We start from the raw sequence: 4,967 nt of genomic DNA, 5'->3' as shown, positions 1-4,967 counted from the left end.
TATGTTTGGTTTTGTTCTCTGTCTCCCCCTTTTAGACTGTTAGCCCACTGTTGGGTAAGGACTGTCTCTATATGTTGCCAACTTGTACTTCCCAAGCGCTTAGTACAGTGATCTGCACACAGTAAGCGCTCAATAAATACGATTGATTGATTGATTGAAGTTGAGCTGGCCGTGACTCTCAGGGGAATCTCTGCCACTCAACGCCTCTCCCTACTGGTGCCGGGTGAAGCTCTAGTAGTAATAAAACTTGACTCTGACATACCTTTTTCTAAACACAGCTCAGAGTCTGAAAAGTTTCTCTTCTACTGTAATTTGGTGCCGTGACTCAGATGACAACGCTCGATGACGGTCCGGAGCAGTCCATCTCTCAGCGACCCTCAAGTGCAACCGCCTAGGTAAGAGACCTTTTGAAATTTATTTAGGGTTCAGAGAGAGAATGACTGTGGCTGTTTGACTGAAATGAGCTTACATCATTCGACTGCCTGGCGAAAGGTATGTTAGACACAAGTGAGTAATTTGGACCATTTAACAATATAAACAGGTTGGGATTTTTCTCCAGGCGCAGGGTACCAGATCCAGGGCGCAGGGCGTCAGGCTGATGCAGGCACCAGGCGCCAGGTCATCATAGTGGCACAGGGTGCCAGAAGGCATTAGTCCTCAGGAAAATGAGATTCGAGGGTCAGGGCACTGGACGCAGGGAGGCAGGCTAATGCAGGCGCAGGATGTCAGGTCATCATAGTGGCACAGGGTGCCAGAAGGCATTAGTCCTTAGGAAAATGGGAAAAAGACAATTAAAAGAGGTTTCTTTCGCACCGAAGGGAACTCCAGCTTAATTCATGCAAATTCATTATGGACCAAAAATGGATAAGTTCTCAGATGAATGGGAATTTTTTTACCCAAGATAAACCTCCTAAATTTCCCCACAGATGGAACTTTTGATCTATATAAAATAAGTTCATCATTGTAGCTTTGGAACCTAAAGGAAGTAAGATTGGCCAGGGACAGTGGGATTTAGGAAAGCATTCTTGTCATTTCTCTGTCTTGTCTACTTTTCTATCTCTGTCCCAATTGGCAATCTCGTTGGGCACCCTGGCATCCGTTTCGGATGGCCATGCGCAGGACCCTCGGTATCCAAACCTCAAAAACCTGGGTGTGTATTCCTTACGCCCATCTTACTTGGTGTAAACTGTCTTAAACTTCTTTCTCCGAAAGAAACTCCGTGCTCAATACTACTCTTACCAGGTGGGTTTAGTTCAGTGCTAGATGTCAGGAGGACAGGGACCCAGCCCAACTCAACAAACTTGGTAGGTAATCTTCCTTAGTATGTACCTGGCACAGACTCCGGTCCTCTCAGAGTCCAAGCGATGGAAGTTGTAAAAAATGGAGTCCGGTGCTCTCCTCAGATTAAAATATATGTTTAAATCTGCACTGACCAAATTAAATGGCAGGCACCAAAATAGCCTCATAGGAAAAGATCAGTGTTTGAGATAGACCTTTCCTGAAAATGTATGTCCTTGATAAAAGAAAGTTCTTGATGATGCCTGAGAACATCTCCATTCTGTTTTATGTGTGAATGTGTCGAGATTGGGCGCACCCTCGAGTTTGTGGAAATGTTTCGAATGTTCTGCTTTAAGAGGTGGAGGGATTGCGTGAATGTGTTGTGATTAAGATTGCCCTCGTGTCCGTGGGCCAGAATGGCTATGTAGCATGTTTTGGAACTCCGAAGATTTGGAGAGTAACAAAAAGATATTGCAAATAACTGTTATATTAAGAATCTTGTTTAAATTGCCAAATTGTTGAATTAGTGATGGCATAAGAATAATTGTGAATATAATTGGGAAAGAGCTGTTGTTTCAAACGTTTTCATCAATTTATATCTGGCTATATGATGCTGCTGTTCACAAACCAGTTCTATGGTTGAGTGTAGCTTCCTAGGTTTTAACCCAATAGGACACATTGGCTTCTAGAATAAGGTCAAGAAAAGGGATCCTCGTTCAACTGCCTCCCGGAGAGCCGATCTTCGGTAACTTGATGCCCTTTTGGGGTGGTTTGAGAGGTAACCTGTTTGGGGTTACTTGAAAGGAAGCCCAGTTGGGGGTTTGAAAGAAAACCCAAGGAGACAACCGGTGTCTCCTTTCCAGTTTACCGGCTGCAGGAATAGAAGCGGGATTATTGTTCTCACTATACTTGTGTGTTGGAGATAATAAAGTGTTCTCTCTCTCTCTCTCTCTCTCTCTCTCTCTCTCTCGTTTATCTCACTCTTCCTAAGATCTGTGACCAGGAAGGGATTCAACGTCAGAACCTGTGAGAACCTCCTCTTTAAGGACTGTTCGCTAGTTATCTCCCAGAGCCATTAGTTATTGATTCTGATACATTTAAATGCTTCCATGGCCAGTGATTTGTTACCGATGCTTTATTTCTCTTTCCTGTATGACTAAACAAAATGTTCAGCACATGGTAAGCACTTAAATACCAGGATGACTTTTGTTATTATTATTTTCTGTTAGATTATTGTAGATCTCTTAAGTGCATTCGGACCTAGGTCGGTTGGGCGAGCATGATACAACCAAGTTGGTAAACACTTTCCCTGCCCACAACGAGCTTGCAGTCTAGAGACTAGCTTGCAGTCGATGGTATTTATTGAGCTCTTACTGTGTGCAGAACCCTGCACTAAGCGCTTGGGAGCGTCCAGTATAACAGAGTTGATAGACACGTTCCCTGCTCAGAGCGAGTTCTCAGTGTAGAGAAGGGAATGGGAAGTTCAGGAACGTCACTTCTAGGGGGCAACTGCGACTGCTTAGGGTCATTCCTAACCGATGCCATCTTGGTCTTCAGCCTCAGCAGGTCCCAAAATCCAGGGCCACGGGAGAGCATGGATCCTACGCAACCTCAAAAGGTACCGGGCCCACCTTCGGCCCCTCTGTCCGACCTCGGTCCCCCCCGCTGAACGATGGCGGGCTCCTTGACAAGCCAGAGGCTTGACCGGATGAGCCTGGTCCTGATCCTGATCCTCGCAGAGGGGCAGCTGCCTGCAGCCTCCCTGTCTTACCCTCTGGGCCCCAGGGAAGGGGGCATCGGTGCCACTTCTTGGTGTGTGGGTGGGGGAGGAAGGAAGCATGGGGGCGTTTGGGCAGGGTGGGAGAGCAAATGGGTCAGACGTGGGAGAGCAAATGGGCCAGAAAGGCTGGCTGCAGCATCTTTACCATCCCAAACCCCTATTGGACCTCGAGGAGAGGAGGGGCACTGTGGGCGGGACCGGCCGCTTTTTTGTTAATTGGCATTTGTTTAAGCGCTTACTGTGGGCCAGGCACCGTCCCAGGCACTGGGGTAGCTAATCGGGTCGGACACAGTAGGGCTCACGGTTTTAATTCCTATTTTACAGATGAGGGAGGGAACTGAGGCACAGAGAAGCAAAGTGACTTGTTTTTCATGCTATTTGTTATGTGCTCACTATGTGCCAGGGACCTGTTCTAAGCACTGGGGTAGATACAAGCTAATCAGTTTGGACACAGTCCCTGCCCCAAATGGGAGCTCACAGTCTTAGTCCCTATTTTACAGATGAGAGAACTGAGGCATACAGAAATGAAGTGACTTGTCCCGGGTCCCACAGCAGACAAGTGGCAGAGCCAGGATTAGAACCCATGACTGCATGACTCCTAGGCCTATACTCGACCTACTACGCCGTGCTGACGCAGCCCCTGTCACACAAAGAGTGAAAATCAAGGGAAATCGCTTTCTATTTACTTCTCAATCGGCAGTAGTTCCCCCAGCACCTACCGAATGCAGAGCAGTGCACAACTGTGTGCAGAGCAGTGTACAGAGTGCCTAGGTGGTGACAATGTCAGTCAACACCATTCCTGCCCTCAGTCAGTCGGTAATGAGTCCAGAGCAATGTGCTGGGAAAGTTCAATATAACTAGGTACGTTCTCTGCCCACAGCAAGCTTTCAGTCTAGAGGCGGGGTCCAACGTTAATAGAAACAAATAAATTACAGATACGGGCATAAGTAGGTTATAGACCTTAAGATCTAGGGGAATGTATTCCCCAGGGCTGGGGTTCCTGGAACAGAGATTCTGTCTCTCTGCACTGCAGTTGCTGTCGATTAACCAGCAGTGGAAACCCATAGAGATGCTGCAGAAGGTGAGGAAACCGACTGCCTGACCGAGGGGACCGAGCCATCGCCCCCCACATCCCCGGGAATCCAGCGGAACCGCCTCTGCACAACCTCGTCTTCTGAACCGGTTCGCAGAGATACTTCTGCTGCATTCTCAGAGCGTCCCCGCATCCGGGGGCCTCCTTGGGCCGGAGGTCTCCCACCCCCACGGAGGGACCGCATGGCGGGACGGCGACCAGACAAGTGGCATCCAGGCCTAAACCCAGCACTCCCTGTTTGGCATCCCGGTCTTCTCCAGAAAGGTCAGTGATCGCTCCCCTGGTGGGATGGCATGTACTGCTCTGTCAGGTAGATTGAATCGTGTCTGTTCCCCCCGACCCCACCCCCCGAAACAAAAGGCGGAACGCTCGCTTCTTCGTTCAGCCGATTTCACTCATCCGTAAGAAGTGCATTCTGAAAAAAAAGCGCCTTAAAAATACCCACAGTTCACAGTTAGGGAACGTGGAATGTCAGATTTCATTCATTCAGTCAGTCATATTTCTTGAGAGCCTACTGTGTTGGTTGAGAGCACTGTACTGAGCATTTGGAAAAGTACAATAAAACCATCAACAGACACATTCCCTGCCCACAGCGAGCTGAGAGTCTATAGGACCTGGGTACTAATCAATCAATCAATCAATCGTATTTATTGAGTGCTTACTGTGTGCAGAGCACTGTACTTAGCGCTTGGGAAGTACAAGTCCCTACCCAACAGTGGGCTCACAGTCTAGAAGGGGGAGACAGAGAACAAAACCAAACATATTAACAAAATAAAATAAATAGAAATGGAGAGAGAGAAACAGAGAGGGGGCAGA

The 4,967-nt window shown here is 47.9% G+C and overlaps 1 long non-coding RNA gene across 1 annotated transcript; it reads left to right on the top strand.

The window, feature by feature from the left end:
- Window positions 1-293: 293 nt before the first annotated feature.
- On the top strand, window positions 294-4,675 carry LOC119922704. Its single transcript, XR_005448698.1, has 3 exons — window positions 294-395; window positions 2,836-2,896; window positions 4,092-4,675. It is a non-coding gene; the product is annotated as an uncharacterized LOC119922704 (long non-coding RNA).
- Window positions 4,676-4,967: the final 292 nt, after the last annotated feature.

Source organism: Tachyglossus aculeatus, unplaced genomic scaffold (assembly GCF_015852505.1).
Source record: "Tachyglossus aculeatus isolate mTacAcu1 unplaced genomic scaffold, mTacAcu1.pri scaffold_121_arrow_ctg1, whole genome shotgun sequence".
NCBI classification, from domain to species: domain Eukaryota; kingdom Metazoa; phylum Chordata; class Mammalia; order Monotremata; family Tachyglossidae; genus Tachyglossus; species Tachyglossus aculeatus.
The sequence above is the reverse complement of the archived record's forward strand: the minus strand, read 5'-3'. Positions and strand labels throughout refer to the sequence as shown.